General features: G+C 43.6%; 1 long non-coding RNA gene and 1 other non-coding gene across 4 annotated transcripts in view; one reads left to right on the forward strand and one right to left on the reverse strand.

The window, feature by feature from the left end:
• Nucleotides 1-26,724, reverse strand: part of LOC105603181 (uncharacterized) — a 346,432-nt gene that overhangs the window by 71,426 nt on the left and 248,282 nt on the right. For 2 of the 3 annotated variants that reach the window (XR_006056864.2, XR_009597243.1), the window contains exons 1-2: nucleotides 9,810-9,933; nucleotides 2,949-3,047 (exon numbers count right to left, since the gene is read on the reverse strand). This is a non-coding gene — a long non-coding RNA (uncharacterized LOC105603181). Of the gene's footprint in view, nucleotides 1-2,948; nucleotides 3,048-9,809; nucleotides 9,934-26,724 lie in introns of those variants that run through there. The other variant, XR_009597244.1, reaches the window with a different exon arrangement.
• LOC114109268 (U6 spliceosomal RNA) lies at nucleotides 25,898-26,004 on the forward strand. The gene has a single exon (XR_003585942.1). It is a non-coding gene; the product is annotated as a U6 spliceosomal RNA (small nuclear RNA).

Raw genomic sequence — 26,724 nt, forward strand, 5'->3', positions numbered from 1 at the left:
TTTTCATTCCAATCCCAAAGAAATGCAATGCCAAAGAATGCTCAAACTACCGCACAATTGCACTCCTCTCACACGCTAGTAAAGTAATGCTCAAAATTCTCCAAGCCAGGCTTCAGCAATACGTGAACTGTGAACTTCCAGATGTTCAAGCTGGATTTAGAAAAGGCAAAGGAACCAGAAATCAAATTGCCAACATCTGCTGGATCATCAAAATAGCAAGAGAGTTTCAGAAAAACGTCTATTTCTGCTTTACTGGGCTTTGACTGTGTGGATCACAATAAACTGTGGAAAATTCTGAAAGAGATGGGAATACCAGGCCAACTGACCTGCCTCTTGAGAAATCTTTATGCAGGTCAGGAAACAACAGTTAGAACTGGATATGCAACAACAGACTGGTTCCAAATAGGAAAAGGAGTACATCAAGGCTGTATATTGTCACCCTGATTATTTAACTTATATGCAGACTACATCATGAGAAATGCTGGGCAGGAGGAAGCACAGGCTGGAATCAAGATTGCTGGGAGAAACATCAATAACCTCAGATATGCAGATGACACCACCCTTATGGCAGAAAGTGAAGAAGAACTAAAGAGCCTCTTGATGAAAGTGAAAAAGAGAGAAAAGGTGGCTTAAAGCTCAACATTCAGAAAACGAAGATCATGGCATTCAGTCCCATCACTTCATGGCAAATAGATGGGGAAACAGTGGAAACAGTGGCAGACTTTATTTTGGGGGGCTCCAAAATCACTGCAGATGGTGACTGCAGCCATGAAATTAAAAGACACTTGCTTCTCGGAAGGAAAGTGATGACCAACCTAGACAGCATATTCAAAAGCAGAGACATGACTTTGCCAACAAAGGTCCATCTAGTCAAGGCTATGGTTTTTCCAGTAGTCATGTATGGATGTGAGAGTTGGACTGTAAAGAAAGCTGAGTGCCAAAGAATTGATGCTTTTGAACTGTGGTGTTGGAGAAGACTCTTGAGAGTCCCTTGGACTGCAAGGAGTTCCAATCAGTCCATCCCAAAGGAAATCAGTCCTGAGTGTTCATTGGAAGGACTGATGTTGAAGCTGAAACTCCAATACTTTGGCCACCTGATGTGAAGAACTGACTCATTTGAAAAGACCCTGATGCTGAGAAAGATTGATGTGGGAGGAGAAGGGGACAACAGAGGATGAGATGGTTGGATGGCATCACTGATTCAATGGAGATGAGTTTGAGTAGACTCCGGGTGTTGGTGATGGACAGGGAGGCCTGGCATGCTGTGGTCAATGGGGTCGCGAAGAGTTGGACATGACTGAGAGACTGAACTGAACTACTGACGTGATCTCTACATATAGGAGTATGTCTGTAATTTAATAGAATTAGGGCTTCCCTTGTGGCTCAGCTGTTAAATAATTCATCTACAATGCAGGAGACCTGGGTTCGATCCCGGGGTTGGGAAGATCCCCTAGAGAAAGGACAGGCTACCCACTTCAGTATTCTGGCCTGGAGAATTCCATGGACTGTACAGTCCATGGGGTCGCAAGAGTCAGACAAGACTGAGCAACTTTCACTAATAGAATTATAAATAATTCCTGTAACTAGAATTCCTGAATCAAATATTTAGTATTTGTCATTTTGATATTGCCAAATTGCAAATTCATGTCACCTGACACAACATCCTTTGCCATCTTTCTACTGCATTTTTAAATTTTTTTCTTACTGATTGTGTAGTGATGATATAAAAATATTCCCCGATTTTTCCTTTGACTTTTGACGCAGCTATGATTGTTTTTGCATGGATACATTTTTTAAAACCTGGTTAATATTTTCAATCTTTTATTTGATGACTGCTATAACTTGTCACATATTTAAAGGTTCTCTTCAGTTATAAATTACAAGGAAATTGGGGTTTTTTTTCCTATTTTATGGTTTCATATTTTTCTATTTAAAAATCTGTAACCCATCTGGAATTTATTTGGTAACATTTGAGGTATGGCTCCAATTTTAATTATATATTTCTTGTTATAGCTAACTACCCCGTTGTCCAAACATATTGATAAAAACCCAATGTTTCCAATGATTTAAAATGGGACCTTTTGTTTTGTGTGTTGTCTAGTTGCTAAGTCACATCCAATTCTCTGCTACCCCACGGACTGTAGCTTGCCAGGCTCCTCTATCCATGGAATTTCCCAAGCAAGAATATTAGAGTAGATTGTCATTTCCTTCTCCCAGGGTTTTTCCCAACAGGGATTAAACCCTCGTCTCCTGCATTGGCAGATGGATTTTTTACCCCTGAGCCATCAAGGGAGCAAAATGGGACCTTTAGCATGTGCTAAATCTCTGTACATATTTGGATCTACTTCTTAATTTTCTATTCTATCTCTTCATTTATGTACCAGTGGCACCCTGGATTGATTTTTTTTAATGTAACTAAAAGCAGTTGTACCTTCAATTTTAAAAAATTTATTTATGTATCTCCTTAAATAACTCTTTCCTTGGGTCAGTGATCCATGAAAACAAGGTTTCCTGTCTGTGTCTTACAACTTTGTTTACTTTCCCTCAGATAGCTCAGGACTAGATTTTTCTTAGTTTTCCAGGAAAAGAAATTTAACCTCTACAATCTGAGTACCATAGTCAAGTGAATGGCATAAACTTGGGCTTATGAGATGACCATAGGAATATCATATTTTACTTTTCTAAATCCTGGTGCGTAACAGTCACAAGGAACAGGCTCTTTGATTTCTATAGCCACTTTAAAATAAAAGTTGTATAATTAATGAATATGTGCTATATAGCAAGTTGTTTCAGTTGGGATGCTTTTGGTTTCAAGTCATAGCAACAGATTCAAACCACCTTCCAGAATAAGGAAATGCATGAACTGCGATAGCTAGTTCTCAAAGAGCAGGGAGATGGATAGGCAGTGTCAGTACCCTGGCCGTGTCATTATAATTCCAGGCTCTTACCGTTTTATGTTCCTCCATCCTCAGTCGTTGGCTCCATTCTCAGGCAGATGGAAAAATGTCTTCGGCATTTCCAAGTATCCTCTCCAGACATGACAACACCTTGAGAAGAAGAGATAGCATCTCTTTTTGTTCTTTTAGGCAAGGAAACGTTTCCCAGAAGTCTCCCATGTACGACTGGTCAGAATTTGGTGACTTTCCCATTTCCAAATCAATTACTGACAATAGGAATGTGATCACCTTAAGGTCAATCAGACCCATCCCTAGGGTGGGTGAAGGTGAGTTCCCACCAAGGCACATGGCTGCTTGCAAGAAGGTGAACATCAGCACAAAACCTGGATTCTGGTAGTGACAGGAGTGGGCAATGGAAGCCGATAATGAGTCTGCCCCATGCCCCTCTCTTTTTCTCTCTCCTGGCTCGTTGGTTCCCTTTGCAAGACATCCAACAATGTCCCCCTTCACATATACTTAGTGTTTAGTCATGTATTAACTGCAAACTACAAAATTCAGTCAACACTCATGGAACTCATACTGCATGCCCAATACTATGTGAGGCGCTGAGGACCAGAAGAAGGAAAGACAGGGATCCCAATCTCAATGATTTAATGGGAGAGGCAGAAAATTAGTGAATTTCATAGGACAGTGATAAGTGCTCTATGTACATAATCTAAGGGTGCTACGGGAGTTCTAAGGAATGAATAACTTCATAAGGAACTTCACAGTAAAGCAAATGGAATATTCCAGCTGAGCTTTGAAAGATAAGTAGGTAATCAAGGAAGAAGGACATTCAGGCAGGGAAATTAGCTAGTACCAGGGACCAAGAGGGCACTGGCCTGGCATGCTAAGGTCACTACAAGTGTAAGATGGCAGTGAGGTGCTGCTTTAAACAAAGAATGAAGGCATCTGGGGAAGTTTTGGGTCCTGATTAACAACTTGTTTTATGCTGTTTAAGAGACATCATCAGTGGATATCATCCCTAAGAAGCTCTGAGAGAGGTTAAAGCTAATCATAGTATTCAAACACAAATAGTATATTATGAATCAACTATAGAGTGGCACTAGTGGTAAAGAACCCATCTGCCAATGGAGGAGACATGAGAGATGCAGGTTCGATCCCTGGGTGGGGAAGATCCCCTGGAGGAGGGCATGGCTACCCACTCCAGTATTCTTGCCTGGAGAATCCCCATGGACAGAGGAGCATGGTGGGCTACAGTCCATGGGGTTGCAAAGAGTCAGACACGACTGAGGCGACTTAGCACACAGCACATTAGAGATGACAGACCACCCCTCAGAGACCCTCAAATCTTCCTCTCATTTCACAATCACACTTCTTGCAAGTGATATCCATACTAACAATCTTCTTACTTCCATTCAATCCTTACTCCCAACCCTCTGAGGTTAGTGATATGATGGTTATTCCTACAAAGGTCACCAGTGGCCTCGATAAATATAAAAATATAATAAAACCAACAACAACAAAATAACTCCTCTTACATCCCACCTTCCAAACACATGACTATTTATAATTCACAGATTACATTGATTAATACATTTAGAGACCATAGGCACTGAAAGTATGAATTCTTTCTCCCTTCAATATAAAATTAAAAGCATTCCTAAATCATAATCTTTTCCATAGGGACTTCATTTTTTATCATATTCCATCCCCAAAAATTCCCTTTCTCTGTACCTCTGCTTTATTGCTTAAACACATGCCCAGCAATTGAGTAATCCAGCAATAAACATACTCATACCTTGTTTGTAGTAGGTAAATGGTGTCCCCCCCAAGATATATTCACCCAGGACCTCAGAATACAATCTTATTTGGAAGAAGAGTTTTTGTAGATGTAATGATTCTTAGAGATGGAAATACCAGACCACTTTACCTGTATCCTGAGAAACCTGTACTCAAGACAAGAAGCAACAGTTAGAACAGGACATGGAACAATGGACTGGTTCTAACTTGGGAAAAGATTACATCAAGGCTGAATGTTGTCACCCTGCTTATTTAACTTATTTGCAGAGTACATCATGCAAAATCCTGGGCTGGATGAAGCACTATCTGGAATCAAGATTGCCTGGAGAAATATCAATAACCTCAGATACACAAATGTTACCATCCTAGTAGCAGAAAGCAAAGAGGAACTAAAGGGCCTCTTGATGAAGGTGAAAGAGAGTGGAAGAACCTGGCTTAAAACTCAACTTAAAAATCAAAGAGCCTGTTCCTTGTGACTGAGTTTTAAGTCAACTAAGATCATAGCAACCAGTCCCATCACTTCAGAATAGAATACAATAGAAGGGGCAAAAGTGGCAACAGTGACAGATTTTTCTTTTCTTGGGCTCCAAAATCACTGTGGCCAGTAACAGCAGCCACAAAATTAAAAGACACTTGCTCCTTGGAAGAAAAGCTATGACAAACCTAGACAGCATATTAAAAAGCAGAGACATCACTTTTCCAACAAAGGTCCATATAGTTAAAGCTATGGCTTTTCCAGTAGTCATGTATAGATGTGAGTTGGACCATCAAAGGCTGAGAACTGAAGAACTGATCCTTTAAACTATGGTGCTGGAGAAGACTCTTGAGAGTCCCTTGGACAGCAAGCAGATCAAGCCAGTGAATCCTAAAGGAAATCAACCCTGAATATTCATTGGAAGGACTGATGCTGAAGCTCCAATATTTCGGCCACATGATGCGAAGAGCCAACTCACTGGAAAAGACCCTGATGCTGGGAAAAATTGAGGACAGGAGGAGAAGGGGTGACAGGGGATAAGATGGTTGGATGGCATCACCAACTCAGTGGACATGAGTTTGAGCAAACTCTGGGAGACAGTGACGGACAGAGAAGCCTGGTGTGATGCAGTTCATGGGCTCTCAAAGAGTCAGACACAACTTAGCTACTGAACAACAACAAGATGTAATGAAGGTAAAGATCTCTAGATGAGATGATTCTCAATTAGTGTAGGCCCTAAATCAAATTGATGAGCTTCCTTGTAAGAGATAAAAACAGAATCACAGAGACACGTGGGGAGAACACCAGATGAAAATTAAGACAGAGATTGGAGCAATGCTTCCACAGGTCAAGAAGACCAAGAATTATTGAAACCCCCAAAGCTGGGGGAGAACATGGAAACAGATTCTTCCTCAGAGCCTCCAGAAGGAACCAGCCCTGCTTGATGGGGACTTCTGGCCTCCAGAACTGTGAGTGAACACATCTCTGTTGCTTTAAGTCATCCAGTTACAATAATTTGCTATGGCAGTCCTAGGCAACCAATACATTATTGTGTAACGTTTTGAATTAAAATCAGGAAATTTTTTATTATAAGATGACAAAACTCACTTCAGTTAGCTCAGGAAGTGAGGAATTTGTTTTTAAAAACTGCAATCTCACGGGACACAAAGATGAGAAATCAAGCCTCCTGCTTTTGGATGTGGAAACCAGGGCTGGAACAAAAAGTGATTCTCCATCTCCCAGAGACATCTAATAAGCTCTCTCATATTGCTCCCTTTGTGAGTCATCCCATGTTGTCCCCTGGCTGGCTTCCTTTGCTTCATCACTCTCTGGATATGTGTGGTTCATTAAGGTGTCTTCAGCCCCAAGTCTCTGTAAATTTCAGCTTTGTTCCCCATATCTGACTTTGTCTCTCCAGCAACCTAATTACAAATTGTCAAGTAAGGAACTGGGTTGGCTCAGCTTAGTTGTTAGTTGACCCGGACAAACCATCAGGCACCCATCTCTGGCCTACTTGCAGCACATGAGGGATGGAGCACCATGGCATGAGGGCTGTGCCTCCCAGGCTCTGGGCAAGAACTCCCCCTGCAGAGGTCACAGGAGTGCCCTCTTGGTACAATCTTGCTTCTCTGTACCAGAGAAGCTTGGCCTCTCTGGTACAATCTGGTCATTTTTCTGCCTCCTTCACTAGACTGCAAACCCCTCGAGGACAAGAATGTAGGTCTCAGTGCCTGAGACATGGTAGATATTCAAGATGAGTTCACGAAATACAAAGGAATTAGTTGAGCTTTGTAGAACTGTATCTATTCAGCAGACCAAAAAAAGTAAATGTTTATGCCACTTTCTCTGTTCACTGTTTATGTCACTTTCCTGACAAAGTGGTCATTTTAAAGCTGACTTCCTTCCCTTAGGTCATTCTTGGAAACAGTAGAGAGATTATCTCTGTTTATTTCATAAAATGACACTCACAAAGCCACACAACCTCATCAGGTCCCTGATGAGTGGATATAAGGTAAACAGTTGTCTGACTTCTTTCTCTCTCTATTGGTGTCCAAACTCCCTAGTCTTTTGGTCCGTGCTGTGATCCTTCTTAACAGAGAGCTCAGGCAAAAGGTTGTTTGGGTTATTCTTTGCCTCTCTTTCCTTTGCTTTTCTTCCCTTTCAAAAAATGGATTTTCCCCTCCAGAGAAGATCTCTTTCCCCAACTTTTTTTTTTTGAAGTATTGTTGCCTTACAATGTTGAATTCTGTTGCATACAGCAAAGTGATTCAGTTCTACGTGTATATATATATATATACGTGTAGAAACACGGAGAGAGAGATCTTATTTTAACAAAACAATCTGATGGAACAGTCTTTCAGGAGCCTGTTTAGCTTTCTAGAACTTTTTCCTTTGCTTTGGCTACCACTAGTTTGTTGAGACCCTTTCCTAATAGCCTCTCCCTTGGGTCTAACCTTCTCTAAGTATACAGTGCTGTGCCAGGGCCTGGTGAAGATAAGAAATAACAAAAGGTCCAGAAGACATAAGCTCAGTCACTGCAGAGTTCATGCAGCGTGGAGCACCCAGCTAGGCCAACACTGAGAGGGCCCAGCAATCTTCAGGGCTTCATCTGCATGAGATTTGCAAATTGAAAGGATCCTGGTCAGGAACCCATTCTTCTCAGGCAGGTGGGGAAAATCTGATCATTGTTGTGCTAATCAGGTGGACAGACTCAGTTTAGGCGGGGAGGAGGGAGAAAGGTTAATTCCCAAAACCATTCCCTTTCTCCAAGCCCAGCAGCCAGCAGCCCTCCTGGCTCATCTGAAGGACCCCCCAAATTGTCATTAAAGCTGCCCCAAAGGAGAAATATTGGAAAGGGAACATATGTAGGAATCTTAAAACCCTGCAACACCTTCACACCATGATTCCTTCTGTGATGAATTACAAGTACTGAAACCTAAGTAAAATAACTTGTCCCTAAATTTCTAACTTTAAATATCAATACATATCATCTCTTCTATGTATGTACCAGCAAAAGGTAGCCATGGGTAGTGTCAAAGAGCTGTGTAGACGGTAGACCCCACACACAAGGCATTATGGCAACACACACACACCACACACAAGGCATTATGGCAACACACACACACTCCACACACAAGGCATATTATGGCAACACACACCCCACACACAAGGCATTATGGCAACACACACCACACACACAAGGCATTATGGCAACACATACACACACCCCACACACAAGGCATATTATGGCAACACACACACACACCTTGTCCAGAGAGATAAATGGCCCAGTTGTCCTGCAACCGTCACCCAGTTCCCAGCTGGCCAGATTTCCAGACAGCCAAAGCTGAGGGAGGCTGGTGTCCCCAGCATGAGGATAACTGCCAGGGTCCCCATCAGGTAACCAGTAACTGTGAATGAGTGTTTCTTATGAATGAATGGGACCACTGGGCAGTTTGACCAACATTAAAACAAAGCATCGCATCTGGAGTCTTGAACATCCACAGAAAGGGCCTGAACCAGAGGAAGCTAACATCGAACATGGGACCTCTCCTCCCTGGAAAACTACCCTTCCACCCCAGCCATCCCTTTCCCAATTCTCCCCTCACCCTGGGGAAAGATCCCAGGCGGTGTCCTACCCACCCAGCTCACTTCCCATTCATTCATTCACTCATTCAACAAACATTAACAGGCACCTACTGTGTGTCAGCCAGTGTGCCAGGCCCTGGAAAGACAGGGAGGCCAGACACAGCCTGCTTGCCAGCCCTGGTGGGGATAGGGAGGCAGCCACTCCCCTGCTCCTCTCATCCCAGGCAGGCACCACGCCAGGCCAGCTCTTCAGAGAACCACGGCTTCTCCACTTCTTCTTCCTGACGCTTCACCTCATGCAGGAGCAGTGGCTCAGAAAATCTTTCTTTTCACTCGCATTATAGGAATTTTTTTAAAGCAGCAGCAGCCTTACCTTCCTAAGCCTGTGGCTTAGGCTAATATTTACATGTATTTGCATTTCCTTTGTACACATGGATGGGGAAAGAAAGGGTAGGAGAGGGAATTTGGCTGGGAATGAAAATTCGCCCTGAGCCAATCCTCAAAGTGCTATTGCAATTGCCAATTTAAAATCAAGATGCAACTTGTTTAGCTAAAATTCAGATAATTTCCATCACTCCCACCCTGACTCTTCATCCCCTGCAAACTTGCAGCTCCCTAGCTGGCCTGTGCATCACTCCCAGACATATGTGAGGGAACTCTATTTGGTGTTACTCTTAGATCCACTGGAAATTTTCTAATTCTGCAGGTTTGGGTCATTTTCAGAGAGCTCTGTGGGCACCCTCTGGTGGCTGACTGAAAATTTTATCTGCAAAGATTGCAGTGGAACTGAGATGGCTTTTTTTGGCAGTCGGGCTTTGCAGTTGGACGGTAAACATTGTAAGTCTATTTGCTATAGTTTGTACCACCTCTTTTGTCACACGATGCACAGCTGGAACCATGGCTCTGTGGCCTGGCAAAAGGACTGGCATCTTATAGAAAGGGCAGAGCTAAGGCATGGGGCCTACCTGTGGGGCAGTTTTTTTTTTCAGGACAGCCCGAGTGAGGAGGGTGAGGGTAGCCCTTCCTTGGGCTCTCAGAGGACTCACCCAGGAGGAGAAGCTGCTGCAGGCCAGGCTTGAAGGGCTTTCTTCCCAGACTTCCTGCTTCGCTGCTACTCCTAGGAGCAGCCATTCCTGAGAATCATCCTGATCTGCGGGAAAGAGCACCAATGGGAGAGCAGAGGAGAGGTAGGAAGAAAAACTCTCTCCACCTGAGGATGCCTTCCAGGTCCTACAATCAGAGAATCTGAAGAGCACAGCTGCTCTGCCAACACAGTAAATACCCACACCTGATTTTCCTTGGCTCTTTCTCCAGGGATTTTATTAGTCTCAGGATACCCCTTCAAAGTCAGCTCAGGTGGCCTTTATTTTGCAAAGGGCAAAGAAATAACATGATGTCACCCAACCTATTAGGGGCAGGGGAGATTCAAGACCAGAGTTTTCTCACCTGCCCATTGATGCTGGGGAATATTTACCTGCAGCCCCTGTGGTCTCAGTCACCCCCACCCTGCACTCTATCAGAGCAAACTACTCTTGACCAGCAAATCATGATGAGACCTCTAAAGGGCAAGGTCTTAAGGAAGGGTACGCTTGAGGGTCAGGAGAGTAGCCATGTCACAAGTGGGTTCCAGAAGATGGCAAGAGAACCCAGTGCTCAGATACCAGGTTCCCTCCATAGGCTTCATTTGGCCCAAACACTACCATTTACCTGGAAACAAAGAGGCGCTGTCTACTGGGAGCAGCCTTCTTTATTGCTACCATTTTTCATTTGCTTTCTTTCACAACTAGGCCGCAGGGCAGAAGGGAAGGCTGGTGAGCCATCAGTCACCCCACACTGACGGGGGCAGCCCTGTTCTGCCCCGCCAGGTCTGAGAGCACCACTGGAGCAGACAGTATCTTTGGTGGGCGGCCCAGAAGCTAAGATGTGACTGGAGCATAGCAAGAAAAAAAAAACTTTAAAAACGAGTGTGACCACACCTGTGGGAATAGACAGTTCAGCTACGTTCAGAGCCATTAGCCTGGAGGCAGGGCAGTCTGGGAGCTCCTGTTGAATGTGAGCTGAGCTCATGGGTTTCTCCCTCTAGCCTGTGCTTCCAACAGAATGCAAACACTATGGCAAGTTTGCTATGTGCCAAGCCTGCGGGATGGAGTGGACAGCGTGCTCACCTCAGCTAAAGGTGCAGTGCAGCCACCACCTACCCTAAACCCTTCACGCAGAAGAACTCATCGGCCCTGGTGACAACCAAATGAAGGAGGTACTGCTATTCCTCCAGAAAACAGGACACTGAGACAGAGAAACTAAATAACTTGCCCACATCATGCGTATCATCCATGGAGTCAGGATTCAAGCCCCTGGCCATGTGGTTTCAGAGCTGGTGCTTTTAACCACTTCATCCTGTGGCTTCCTTCAGTACATGCTAAGAGCTCATTTATCCTCTACAAAAGCTGCACATAGTATATGATAGCAGTCCCATTTTACTGTTGAGGAAACAGAGTCACAAGTAAGTAAAGTGTTAGTCGCTCAGTCGTGCCCAACTCTTTGCAACCCCATGGACTGCAGCCCACCAGGCTCCTCTGTCCATGAGATTTGCCAGGCAAGGATAGTGGAGTGGGTTGCCATTTCCTTCTCCAGAGGATCTTCCCAACCCAGGGATAGAACCCGGGTCTCCTGCACTGCAAGCAGATTCTTTTACCAACTGATCTACAAGGGAAGCCCTTGTAGAGTCATAGAGGAGTTAAATAAGGTTACACAGCTAGCAAGAGGCAGAACCTGAATTTGAATCCAGGCAGCTAGACTCCTGAATCCCAGCTCTACTTGTGACACTACCACCTGTCTCCCAGGACAGTGTTTCAAAGCTCCCACTCATAGGTGTTGCAAAATCTCTGCTAGACATTGGTGAGCACCCCTCTGGCTTTGTGGCCAGCCGTAGAGCCCAGGGAGTGGCCCTCCTGCCCCCCAGAGCTGATGTGGAGAGGGCCCTGGCTCTGGGCACTGCTCCAGGGATCTCTTCCAGGAGCTTGGGGTTCACTGCCACTTCTGACTAGCAGAGTAATATGAGTCTTGACTCTGCCCAGGTAGTCTGGGTCTGTCTATCTGGGGCTTCAGACCTGGGCTGGTGTCCCTCTCTCCCTTGGCTGGATTATTCCGATTACCCTGGAAGCACAGATGTTTAGTTTCTGGGACATAAAGACAGAGCCAGTTCCTTCACTGAGCATCAGGCTCCCCAGGGCTCTGCGTAGACAGTCACTCAGGAAACTGAGGAGGGGGGCTCAACCCCAGAGCTGCTCTGAGGGGGCAACATCCTTAGGGTGTTACTGCACTTTCCATTTTTCATTAATATCGATTAAATCAAACATTTAGCTATTTGATTAAGAAATGTCTCAGACAGATTTTCCTCCTTCCTCACTTACTGATCACATTCCTGGCCACCTTCCAAAAGAGATCTGGTCTTTGTCTTTTGAGATTTGTATTCTGGAGGGTTGAGTTTTATCGAATGGGATCAACACCATGACACCAACGTTAAATTGCCTGGTGCCTGTGCTGGCTGTTTCCCATCTGTCCCTCCAGATCTCACTTCACACTTCTCCAACTGCTCTGTGTGCCCCAGGGAACTGACCCACAGGGGGCCATCAACAGGTTCCTGTTCTTCTGGCTTTTGTTGAGTCCACCCAGTGGTCACGGGCAGTAAATAAGTAGGCAGGAGATGAGAGGAATCAGCGGGGTTGTCTCCCTGGCTCCCTTCCTGCCAGGCTACTGTGGGTTATCTGTGTCCCTCTACTGAGGCCACAACTCATATAGCCCAGTAACCACTGATAGTTATAAAGTACCCCCTGACACTTAATAGCTTAGCTCTGTGGGCAACTCATCTCTGTCCCACATGGCATAAGCCAGAGAAGCATGCCTAGGGTTGGAGAATCCACTTCCAAGGCGGCTAACAAGTTGGTGCTGGTTATGGTCTGGGTGAGCTTAGTCAGGGCTGTTAGCAAAGTTAACAGTTTCCCAGGTGGGCCTCCACTTGGGGTTGTTAAACTTGCTCCGAGCAAGTGTCTGTGTTCCAAGAGCAAGTGTCCAAGGGAAAGGAAATGGAAGCTTCTAGTCTTTAAGACCTGGGCCTGGAAACAGCTATACAAACTTCTGCCAGGTTCTATTGGTCAAAGCAGTTGCAGAGGCCCCCTCTGATTCAAGGTGAAAGACCACAGACCCCACTCTTGATGAAAGGAGTATCAGAGAATTTTATCCGTCTTTAACCCACCACATTTTGTAAGTGCCCCTCCTGTGGCTACCCCCTCCCAGATCCACAGCCAGTTCCCTCCCTTTCTCCATGAGGGTGTGGAGCAGCTAGCTCCCCATTAGTGTTCATCCCAGGGTTCTACAGTATCCCTGGTTTGATTTCCCTAAACTCTGAACACACATTTCTAACAGTCTCCTAATTAAACAACTCCTCAAAACATCCAGTTGCAGAGTACCCCGGTATTTGGTGGGACCCTGGCAACATTCCTCTGCAAAGTTCCTACTTGCCCCCCACAGGAATATCCCCTGAAACCACCTCCTCAAGACCTTTCCTGCAAACTCCCACTAGCCCCCAAACTCCCCACACTCCAGTCTGCTTCCTGCTTTACCCAGTGCTTTCCTTCTGCCCTGGGAGACCTCTGCTCAGTCATTAACTGCACAGACTTATCAAAATAATTACTGCCTTCCTGCTTCCAGGGTGCTCCTGGCTTCCTATCCACCTCACCCAGAAAAATGTTAGCACTTTTATAGAACTCTATAGTCAAATCTAAATCCAAAGAGAAATCACTAAAGATAGAGATTTGTGACCCTCCAGTTAAGCCAATAAAGGACTCCTTCTGGTCAAGCTAGGCTTTCCGATCCCCTCAGACCACACTGGCAACCTCCAAACCTTCCTGCTTTCAGCCTCCCCTAGACGTTTACCTTGACCTAGGGTCTCCATGCAGAGCTTGAAGATCTATTTTCCTTTCATGATGACTCTCATGCTTTCAGTGTGGGAACTATAACTGATAAATTCAGAGCCAGGGCAAAAGGGCATATTTATTGCTCCAATGCCTCATTTCATTCAAAGACAAGTATATTTCCAGCAATTGAGAAGGAACAAAGGTTATATTTCTATGACACTGTAAAAGATAGCATTTTCTGGATTCTTATCTGGAACTGTGATAGTTATGGTATCTGTCATGTACTTAATCAGCAGAGCCAAGAAAGACAGCGCTAAACTATTCCTAAAGCACTTTCTCATCTTCTATTACTTCTAGAATGTCTTTTCAATAATTAATTCATTGACAAAATATATTTTGAATACTTGCTATATGTGGCAGTACTGGGAACAATGATGAACAAAAAACGGACCAGATGACACATGACTCAAAGAATTCCACAAATAAATCCAAGATAACACATTGCAATTCCAGTTTCCTTGTAATATGAGGGTGTAGAGCAGGGAGATAGTGATAATCAGTGAGGTCAGAGATAGGTATCTGTCAGCCTTAAGTTCCACCAATGCTCTTGCCCTCTACCAAACTCAGCACTGCCCAGGGGATAAGGTGAAACAGCTAAAACGAAAGTGCTAGCCCTGCTGCTGGTAGCCCTGAGCTGCTGACAGCTTAGACCTCCACCTACAGCAGCCCTGTCAGGCCCCTAGTCCAACACACCCACCCTTTGAGATATCAGGAACCCCGGGCACCACTCCCGTCGGTGGCAGGCATAAGGAGTCCGTCTTGGTAAGAGGCTTCTTCTGAAGCACAGTGAAAGTTGCACCTGGTCCAGGTCTTCCTCTTGATGTTTACCTGTTGCCATGTTAAGCTGCCCAAGGTCTCTCATCCAAGCAGCCCCTACCCCACTAACTGAGATGCCTCAGGGGAATGTTGTCAGAGATGCCGGTGGCATATTGCCCAGGTCTTTTTTTTTATTTTTTTTTTCATTGAAGTATAACTGACTTATAATGTTATGTTAGTTTCAGGTATATAGCAAAGAGATTCATTTATACATACATATATGTTCTTTTTCAGATTCTTTTCCCATATTGCTGTTGCTGTTTAGTCACTAAGTCATATCCAACTCTTTGTGACCCATAGACTGTAGCCTGCCAGGCTCCTCTGTCATGGAATGTCCCAGGAAAGAATACTGGAGTCTTTTCCCATACAGGTTATCATAAAATATTGACTAGAATTTCCAATGCTATACAGTAGATCCTTATCTATCTTACATATAGTAATATGCATATGTCACTCCCAATCTCTCAACTTATCCCTCCCTGCCTCTTTCCACCCAGGTAATCATAAGTTTGTTGCCTACATCTATGACTCTATTTCTGTTTGGTAAGTAAGTCCATGTGTATCAACTTTTAGATGATATAAATGTGATATCATATGATATTTACTTCACTTAATAACATGACAACATCTAGGTTCATCTATGTTGCTATAAATGACATTATTTCATTCTTTTTCATGGCTGAGCAATATTCCAGTGTGTGTGTGTGTGTATACACATATACACACATATACACCACATCTACATCCATTCGTCTGTCAATGGACATTTAGGGTATTTCTAAGTCTTAGCTATTGTTAATAATGCTGCCGTGAACATTGGGGTGAATGTGTCTTCGAAGCAGAGTTTTCTCTGGATATATGCACAAGTCCACGTCTTTAAAGACGTGGGCTTTAACCTTCCCTTAGTTCATGTGCAAATGGAAGTCTTTCTGCCATGAGTCTGGGCATTACTATCCTGATATTTAGTTTTAGTTGCCCCTCTCCTTATAGCTAATTATGGGTAAAAGTATACATTTAGGCGGTACCCAAAGTTCTCTGGGCCCATGTTCATGCTGTCTTCTAAGGAGAGGCAGGTGCAGTGGGCAGCCCGCAGGCATTCTGTGTTCCCCAGGTACTGCTCATGTAACTACAGCAGATACTCCACCAGATCCCGCCCCTCCCTGCTCCTCCCTGCCTGTGTGTGCAGAATGTGTGTCTGCCTCACAGCTGAGGCCTACGTGTTAGGATGAATGTTCCCGTCTGAGGATGCTAGTCTGGTGAGGCAACAAACAATCACTGAGAGAAACATGAGTCAAAGTTGGACTTAAATGCTGGTGCTGCCACTTACCAGGTATGTGCTTGTGGGCACCATCCTGAAACAGCCTTAGTTTCTTCATCAACCAAAAAAAATGAGATAATCATTTCCACCTTCCAAGAATAAATAAAATAACCACCACCCTAGGACACCGCTGGGAACCCAGAAGGTGTTTGACAAATACCACTTCTGCTTCTGTTCTGACACATCTGCTACAGCCAAAGACCCTCCAGCTAAAGCAATACTCAGCCATCTGCCTCAAGACTAAAGCAAAGGTGCCGATCATGAAAAACACACTCCATTTGCTGAAATAAAACACACTTCCCCAGAGTGAAGGACGGCATCCTGAACACTTTGGAGGCAGAGAAGTCAGATCCCAGGGTGTGAGCTGAGTTAGGATTTTTGGTGCAGTTGGATGGTGGAGTGGGAGGCCTGACAGATCTAAGTTGTTTTTGTTGTTTAGCTGCTAAGCTGTCCGACTCTTTGTGACCCCATGGACTGTAGCATGCCAGGTTTGCCTGTCCTTCACCATCTCCCGGAGCTTGCTCAAACTCAAGTCCATTAAGTCAGTAATGCCATCCAACCATCTCATCCTCTGCCGCCCCCTTCTCCTTCTGCCTTCAATCTTTCCCAGCAACAGGATCTTTTCCAATGCCAGATCTAAGAGATTCTGTTAATCCTGAGGGAGCAAGTGTGGATATGAGAAACGTTTCGGATAGAGTGGGCCCACCGCCCTAAAATGCTGCAGTGACCTTGACTCAAGCCAGCCAGTCCATGCCCTCACCCATCCTGTGAGGAAAAGGATGGAGCGGCACAGATAAGGACCCGACACTCCTAACTTGAGTGAGCTAGTGCCACGCCACTTCTGGGACCAGAACAGGATCTGTGAAAGCATCTGACGTCACTAACAACACTGACAAGTGGGCCTTGATGACTCTCCAAGCTGAGTCCAGGGGGAAAGAGCCTCCCTCTGCCTGGCTTGGAAACAGGCGGCGAGAGGCAGCATCCTCTGAGGCTCAGCACAGTGGGCTGGCCTCCGGAGCATCTGAATAAATGTGTGTTGTTCTGTGCGCCCAGACGACAAGACTGCCTCTCCTTGGGTGACCTTGCTGCCAGCAGCGTCTTTGTTAGCGCGTGGACTTTCATCATATTCAAAAGAGTCTACATTTGAAAGAAGTTAAGCTGAAGGAAGCTGGGAAAAAAGGATTCAGAGAAGACCTGCTGGGACAGCACAAATCTTCAGCCAAGTTGTCACCTGGGGCCCGAGTGGATAGACACAGAGGAGGCTTTTTCTCTCACACACACTTTTCCAAAAGGAAGACTCACCCGAATCACCATGATCATCGTCACCATTATTGAAAGTTGACCATGTGCCCAGAACTCTCCAGAGCATATCACATCTCTCGCGGAATTTGACTCTCACAAACACTCTTTGAGGTAAGTGTATTTCTATTATCACCAGCCCCAGGTCATCCTTGTTAATAACTGATAAAGCTGCAATTCTCAATTTATGAAGAGTAATGAAAAAAGGGGCTTCCCTGGTGGCTCAGTGAAAAAGAATCCACCTACCAATGCAGGAGATGCTGGTTTGATCCCTAGATCAGGAAGATCTCCTGGAGAAGGAAACAGCAACCCACTCCAGTATTTTTGCCTGGGAAATTCCATGGACAGAGCCTAGCTGGTTATAGTCCATGCGGTTGCAAAGAGTGGGACACAACTTAGCAACTAAACCAACCAACCAACAACAAAGAAAAGTATAGCATCTCCGAATTAGAGTCCCCTCAGGATAAGGACTTCAAAGTTATAGACTCTAAAGGGATCTTCAAGCCACCCTAGTCACTCACTCCAGCTTCCTCTGTCTCCAAGGGCAGGAAGGATGGGTCCCTAGGCCCTCAGTGAAACATCACCTCTTTACTGTGCTCTTCCCTGTTGGCACACACTGTAAATTATATTCGGGAGGTTTTCAGTACTGCCTTCTTATCCTATCTTCTTCTATATATATATATAATTTAATTATTTACTTATTTTTGGTTGCACTAAGTCTTTGCTGCTGCCTGTGGACTTTTTCTAGCGAGTGGCAGCTACTCTTTGTTGAGGTACATAAGTTTCTCACTGTGGTGCCTTCTCTTGCTGCACAGTATGGGCTCTAGTCCCACAGGCTTCAGTAGTTGTGGCATGCAGGCTTAGTTGCTCTGCGGCATGTGGAATCTTTCCAGACCAGGGACAAAACCCATATCCACTGCAGTGGCAGCATAGACTCTTATCCACTGTACCACCAGGGAAGTTCCTTAATCTCGTCTTCTTATTTAGGAAGATCAGAGCAAGATCTAGCCCCTTGTATGACCTGTGATTCACATGTGCCCCTTGCTCAGAAGGAAACCACACTGGATTTACTGCTTTGCTGTCACTGCCTTGAAATTCTTAATAAAATTTTTAACAAGGGAGCCTGTATTTTCATTTTACAATCAGCCCCACAAATGTCATAGCTGACCCTGGACAGAGCTTTAGGATTAGGGCAGGGAGAGGCAGCCATTCAAGCCACAGTGAGGGTCTTGCCTGCACCCTCTTCTCATAAGTGGGCTTCCTGGTTAGAATACTGCATGTGATGAAGCGCACTGATGTGCCCCCTTCCAACAAATGCAGATGAAATAGTTACTTGAAATGTGTCACTATGACAGAAGTTCACCAGTAAATGCGTTTTTTCAAAAATTTAACTGTATGGTACCTGGTTCCAATTGCTAAAGCCAGCCATCATCTCTCCCAGATTTTACTTGATTTCATAAAAACCACAAAGAGCTCGCCACCTTTTCCTCACCACTGCTGAGTTCAGGAATTTCAAGTGTACAATCATAGCAATTATCACAATTTTGCACAGATTTCCACAGCAAGACAGAGGGTCATAAGGAAGAAAAGGAACATTGTTTGCTGTCCAATTATGAGGAGCATGTACGAACAGGACTAGAAGCCCTGATGTCAAAAACTCTTGTGTTGATCCTACCCTGCGCCTCTGGACATGCTTTAACAGATAGAGACAATAAGCCTTAATCGTTTTCCCCCTGAGATAGCACTTGTTTTTATCCAAAAACAAAAAGGAAAATATGAATAGGGAATCTGTGTTTGTGGAGACTTAGGTTCCTCCAAATCTTAATTTCATGGCACTTAAAAATATGTCAGCAATATGAACCCAGGTAGATGTAAAAGATTAAGTAAAAAATTAAGCAGAGTTTCCAAGATTTTTAAAATGAGGAACCACAGGACTTCCCTGGTGGTCCAGTGGTTAAGAATTCATCTTCCAATGCAGGGGCCATGGGTTTGATCCCTGATTGGGGAACTAAGATCCCACATGCTGCGGAACAACTAAGCCTGCGTGCCGCAACTACTGAGCCCCCCAAAAAAATTAGAAAAAGAAGCCACTATTTTGACAGGTCTATTAACCCCTCCCACACACACATACAATTTTACCTCATTAATTCGAAGCCTAGAGATTTTTCTTCGAGGGTTGGTGCTAGAATAGCTGACACTTAGTGATATTTATTCCAAGGCACCATTCATTCATTCCTTCCTTCATTTACTTTCAAGGTCAAGTCAAAACATGTGGGTCTCCTGAATAGGCTAATAGTTTAGCATCCCTTCCACCAATGTGCTTTTTACTGTTTGTTCAGTGTCTGCTTAGTGGAGGTGGGGAAAGCTGATTTTACATTAATAAAAAATGAAAATATCTTTGTTTATAACCCACATGTCAGCTATTCTCTCATCCTCTGAGTATTTTCAAAGCAAAACTCCACTTGCAGAAGAGCATTGTAAGCGATGTAATTTACCAACACATTTGAAATGGTGATATAAAAAGGCATTTACATTGTACAGGAGACAGAATTGTGCTTGAAAAATCCCAATACCACATGTGTAGGATGATATATGTTCCAGGTGGACAAAAGAAAATGTGTTTAAAATAAACCTGCTCCTTTGTCCTCAACTTTTTATTCCAACTCTTGCCCTCACTCACCTTCCTGTCTTCAAAGAATCTTTGATATGTCAGTGGAATTAGTGGATCCTTGGTTAATCCAGCCAGTATGACCAGGAAGCCGAACAAAAGCAGGAAAGTCTTTCAGCTCTAGTGAGCAAATTCCAGCATCTCAAGGTGGTTACTCAGCCTGTATTCTCCCCTCTCCCAAACATCTCTACTCCCGTGCCCAGCTACACCTATGCTTCACACCTACCTTCAGGAAAACTTACCTCCCCAATGGCCCACATCCCCCAGAAAAGCCAGACACTGGCACACTCGCTTAGTGGTGGCTCAGATGGTAAAGTGTCTGCCTGCAATGCGGGAGACCTGGGTTTGATCCCTGGGTTGGGACGATCTCCTGGAGAAGGAAATGGCAACCCACTCCAGTACTCTTGCCTGGAGAATCCCATGGACGGTGGAGCCTGGTAGGCTACAGTCGCTACAGTCCATGGAGTCGCAAAGAGTTGGACACAACTGAGCAACTTCACTTTCACTTTCACTTTCTAAAGGGATGCTACCCATCTCATATTTGCCTGGATTTCCTCCATCGGGATCCAAGGCCCCAGGGCCCACTCTGAAATTGCTTCTGTAAACTAGATGGATGATCCTCTCTGATGGGTCACCCTTATCTGGGATGTCTTCAGTAGAAGGCCTCCTGGCAAAAAAGATCATAAGTTCTGGAAACAGAAGATAGGAAGTTAGAAGCCCTTAGGACTCTGGGTACCAGGGAGAAAAGGTCCCTGATGTGGCCTGCAGAGAGGCGAGAGGAATATAAGAAGCCAAGGGGAAAGCTTCCTGCTAATAGAGCTGCAGCAGGAACTGTTACAGTGCCTCCTCCTCCCTCCTCCTTTCCATTCCAGAGCTCTTCTGAAGGCCCTCCTGGCATGTGCAGAAGTGTATAGCGACAGCTTCTTGCTCCCCTTTACTCCTTGCACAGTCTTCTCTCCTATCCATAGAGAAGGCTACTCCTTGAGCAGATTTGATAGGGAACCAACAGTGATGACTTAAAAACAAAAATCATTAACTGAGCCTCAGAATGATGAAACATGTCCAGAATGAGACCCACAAAATCCTCCCCTCAGCTCATTTATATTAAATGGGTGTTACTCCCAGGCTTTAAATTATTTTAATATGCCTTTCAGGTCACTTTCCTCTCTGTATAAGCCTTGTATGGAACCATTCCTATCTGTCATTGTTACCACCATTGCTGGTGCCCCCAAACAGCACTTAGGGGCTGCCCCCTCTGCCCAATCTCACATTCTGGGTGGAGAAACAGGGAATATAGTAAAACAGCAACAACAAACCCAAACAGGATAAAGGGTGCAAGTGTCCAGAGAGTGTTGCAGAAAGAAATAACAGAAAAATCAAGAGGAGAGAGAGCTTTAACCAGAAGCCCACAGAACAGGAGAAGCATTAGAAGCAGAGGTTAGTGGTGCTGACTGTAAACAAAAGGCAGTTCTACTCAGGTTAAAGTGAATTCCACAGTCCCCACTTGTCCGTTCATTCCACCACTAGTGGGCAACTAGCTCTGATTTGTAGACTTTGCCAATTTTCATGGTGCCAATACTCCTTCTGTGGCCTGTTTCATGCTACTAACTTATGACTTAACACAGAGTTGTAAAGATACACACAAAGTTGACTGTCACCAAGCACATGTAAGTTGGTTCAATCACACCACTGGGACAAGACCTCTGATACCTACTGCTTAAATTTAATCAAGTTCCACCAGCCCCCAAACAGCACTTGTCAAGATGGAGATGTACTTACACAAAGCACCAAGCAGCTACATCGAAACCTGATGTGCTGCCTTCATACACAGAATAGAGAACATGGCCTATCTGTAGCTCTGCCATGCCCTGAATATTGTTTGTAATTCTCTGGTCCACCTCTAGTCTTAATAAGTATTCCCTTCTGTAAAGGACAGGACATATTATCAGCCTCTGCTCAACCTTTTGGGCTAGAGAGAATGCATACCAGCCCAATCTATACTGTTACCACCATTGCCATGCCCTCTGATAGCAGCTCCCCAACTACTGTTTGGATGTGCCTAACAGCAAGGTGGTCACATACTAACTATATCCATTCACTGCACTAAAATGGTGACTTTGAGCCTCCAGTCTGGTAACCTATACTAATATAACTCCTAGAAGTAAATATACTTCAAGACCCTCTGAACTCAAAGCTGCTTTCTTGCTGCAAAGAGAAACTGGAAACATCAGAAAGCAAGAGAGAGAGCTCCTCACAGACCTCTAATAGGAATCTCAGCTTTCCCTGGGGCCCTTCCAGCATTACCCCTCTACCCTTTCACAGCCACTCAACAAACAAACTCTACTATAGGGGTCAGGCCATAGCAATACTTTAGGACCCACTACCAGCGCAAATACAGTAGGGTGGTGGGAAGCAATTGGCTGAGGGCAAGAGGGAGCCTGTGAGAGACAGGTGAGGCAGTGTCTAGTCTGAGTCTATACAAAGGACTTTTCTTCCATCATATAAGTGTATCAAAGGCAGAGCAGTTTCAAATGTAAGAATAAAAAAAAACATCTCCCAAGTTCCCCCTTATCCTCTCTTCCAGTTGGAGATAAATGCAGGCTTTCTTAAAGAACAAGACAGAAACAAGAGACAAAAAAGATGTCTTGAAAAATAAAAGTAAATATATTTGTGAGAGGCTTTTTTTCTTTTACATCCAAATACTCCTGCCAATTATTTCTTAAGAACTTGGTTATGGTTCATTTGGAAAGAACTATTCTAGGTAGCTGTTCTGAAAAGTAGTCAATAAGTCCATTTATCATTTCTTGGAGCCATCTGAGCTTACAGCCATTCTTTCCTTCTCTTGGCCTCTACCCTTTTGCTTTCCAGGTGAATTGTGCTAAATTCATTATGAGAGATTTTATTGTCTCATATTCCCCCTTGCTAAATACCTGACTGATTTCATTGTTTTCATGAACCTAAAAACCTAATTGACAGAGGGATATGTGTTCCCTTCAAATTGCACATTCACCCACTGGAGGGGAGTCTGAGTGTATAGAAGCATTCCAGAGTCCCTGGATATTGATCCTGATATTGCACAATTTTCCAATAAAGATCTGAATCACACAGACATAAGTTAGCAGAAGTATTGAAAATCTTGGGCTTTCCAGGTGGCTCAGTGATTTTAAAAATTGCCTGCCAACGCAGGAGACGCAGGAGACATGGATTCGATCCCTGGGTCAGGAAGATCCCTTGGAGGAGGAAATGGCAACCCACTCCAGTATTCTTGCCTGGGAAATCCCATGGACAGAGGAGCCTGGCAGGCTGCATTCCATGGGGTCACAAAGAGTCAGACATGACTGAGCACACACACGCGCATGCACTGAAAATCTTAAAGATGTACTGGTTAAGAGATGCAGGTGGCTTCTTTGACTTAAAAAGCCTGCAGGCAATTGTGCACCATGTTGAGAAAGGGAAGAGAATGCCACTGGGAGAGTTTATCATTCCTTAAATGTTTACGTTTGTTTTCTCAGCTATAAAATTACCACATCCCTTTCAAGAACTCCACCAAATATGTCTATTGTCTGAAGAAACTGATTTTTTTCTTTTACTACAGGCTTCTAGATAGTCCGGGCTTCCCTTGTGTATCAGCTGGTAAAGAATCCACCTGCAGTGCGGGAGATCAGGGTTTGATCCCTGGGTTGGGAAGATCCCATGGAGAAGGGAAAGGTTCGATTCCTGGGCCCAGAAGTTCTGCTGGAGAAGGAATAAGCTACCCACTCCAGTATTCTTTGGCTTCCCTGATGGCTCAGCTGGTAAAGAATCCATGCAATGCGAGAGACCTGGGTTCGATCCCTGGGTTTGGAAGATCCCCTGAAGAAGGGAAAGGCTACCCACTCCAGTATTCTGGCATAGGAAATTCCATGGATGTCCCTGGGGTTGCAGAGTCAGACACAACTGAGTGAATTTCACGTTCAAGATAGTCCATGCACGACTTTTTAAAACACAGTTCAATAAGTCTGAGGGCGCTCTTTTGTCACAGGAGAGATGTGTGGGCTCACCAATTTCTTTAACATTTCTTTTCTCTAACTGCAGTGAAACACCATTCAGAACATTTGCAACACTCTGTCAGGAAGCATTGTTCATGACAAGAGAAAACCTAATATGGAACACACCTTGCACCTGACATTTTATATACCTTTTCCTTCCTGCAGCAAAATCTTAAAATTTCAGAGTCAGATGAATTTATCTGCAGTGACCTTTACATTTTAATTAACTTCACTTTTGCTATCAGCAAAATGGGGAGAAACATATCTGCTGCTACCCTACAATGAAAAAAGAATGGATAGCTTGACTTCCTGGGGAAAAGGGCATTCCGAAGAGCACAGGGTAAGTGCTGGTGGAGATAGAAGAAAAGCTTCCCAAGTAACTTACAATCCAAGAGACTAAGACGGGCCAAAGTCTACAACACAAGCCCAGAGACAACTCTATTCATTTATATTCCAGGATAAGACCTCTGTCTTCCTTTCCTAATTTCCCAAGGTGCTTAGCACATTTTTTATGTCCAATAAATGTGACTATGTAACTAAATGAAAGATGAATAGTCAACTGAATTCGTGTCTTATCTTTGTTTAACAGGTATACAATATTTATTCTTTCAAAATTGGAAATGGACTCTTGCTTTGAACTATAAAAGGTCCAAATATCCAGATGAAAAATGTCTTTTTGTTATCATTAGTGTAATTTTGCTATCATATCTTAATTTTATCCCATTAATCAACTTTCTAAGATACAAAGTAAAATGATAGAGTCTTATAGACATCTCCTCAAAAACCCAAGAGATTTCTCAAATTCCTTTGGCATTCTTCTGTTTAACACCAGTCAAAACATCATCAATATGTTTTCATGTGACTTGCTCATTTGCAGAGAGGACGGTATGAATTTTAGTCTGAATTCAATGGTCAGAGAATGTCTTAGCTGGATAAAGAGGAACTGGAGTGGTTTTAATGTGTAGTAAAGCTTATCTCTACTTGATTTCTCTGAAATATTACCTGGGAAGTTAACTGTTGAGAGTGAGCTTCTAGTGTAAATTATACTGTTATTCTTGAAATTTTTATTTTTACCCACTAAATGGACTGCCATCTTTAGAGGAAAGCCATCAGAGCTGAATAGCTTATTTTACAAGTGGGTCCTTAATAAGTATCTCTCGGTGATAATCAAGACAATGGTGGCACAGATAAGCTTTGGGGCAGGGAGATGGCAGGGAGGTTCAAGAGGGAAGGGAAATATGTACACCTATGGCTGATTCATGTTGATGTTTGACAGAAAACAACAAAATTCTGTAAAGCAATTATCCTTCAATTAAAAAATTAATATTTTTTTTAAAGATAAGCTTTTAATGGATGCAGAAAACCTTTAAGCATCATGGTGTCACATTTCTTACACTGCCATTTTCCTGAAAATTACTCTTTGATAATGCTTAAAGTATAAAATGTTCCCAATTCTTGAATGGCTATGATCAAAAAGAACACAAATAAGAAGAGCTGGCAAAGACAGAAAAAAGGTAACCCTCATGCACTGTTCCTGGGAATGTAAATTGGTGCAACTACTGTGGAAAATAGTATGGAGGCAACTCAAAAAACTAAAGAAGGAACTACAGTATGACCCCACAATTCCACTCCTGGGTATATGTCAAAAAAACCCACAACCCCCCAAAAATACTAATTTGAAAAGATACATGCACCCCAATGTTCTGAACAGCAATATATACAGTCACTAAGATTTGGAAGCAACCTAACTGTCCATTGACAGATGAAAGGATAAAGAAGAGGTGACATAGATAGATAGATACACACACACACACACACACACACACACACACACACACACACACACACACACGGTGGAATACTACTCAGCCAGAAAAAAGCATGAAATTTTATCATTTACGGGAACATTAGTAGACTTGAAGGGCATTATTCTAAGGGAAATAAATCAGAGAAAGACAAGTACTGTATAACATCACTTACACATGGAATCTGAAAAATACCAAAACTAGTGAATATAACAAAAAGAAGGAGAGTGCTCGCTTCGGCAGCACATATACTAAAATTGGAACGATACAGAGAAGATTAGCATGGCCCCTGCGCAAGGATGACACGCAAATTCGTGAAGCGTTCCATATTTTTTTCATGTTTGGGAACGCATGTAAGAATTAAAGATTTTAAAATTTAAAAAAATGGGAATAAAATGAAACACTAAAAAAATAAAAAATAAAAAAAAAAAGAAGGAGACTACTCACAGAGAGAACAAAGTAGTGGTTACATTAGGGAGACAGATGAGGGGAGGGACCATATAGGAGTACAGGAGATAGCTAACGGAAAACATTACAAGCTAGCGCATGGTGTTACTGCAAATCCATCAATGGTTGGTTTACTTTTAGCACCATTAACTTCTTTGTTTATACATTAATTTGAACAGTTTATTACATTATAATCTTAAATTTTTTTAAGAAGAAAACTAAAGTACAGGTGCCAGTGACATAATGAATAGATTTTATAAACTTATTCCAATTGAGTTCAGCAAAGAAATCATTAGTAGTGCCAAAAAACTCATTTAACATTAACCTAAAAGAGACTTCTGAGCACTTGAGAAAACCTTGTTTCTAATTTCCAGCATTCTAGACAGAAGCCATAGCCAGCCAAGTTCAGGTCAATCAAATTCACCTCAGCAACATTCACAGCCTTTCTGAGGAAGGATCCTAACTCCAGAAATTGGAAGGATGGCAAAGGGACCCTGAGGCATCTGTGTAAACAGCCAAACAACTCCAATATTTTCTTTGAGCCAAAATTTTCTGGATTGTCCTCCTTCAAAACCCAAATTAACTGCAGGAATTGCCATACCTTCCC

The sequence above is a fragment of the Ovis aries genome, chromosome 18, assembly GCF_016772045.2.
Source record: "Ovis aries strain OAR_USU_Benz2616 breed Rambouillet chromosome 18, ARS-UI_Ramb_v3.0, whole genome shotgun sequence".
NCBI classification, from domain to species: domain Eukaryota; kingdom Metazoa; phylum Chordata; class Mammalia; order Artiodactyla; family Bovidae; genus Ovis; species Ovis aries.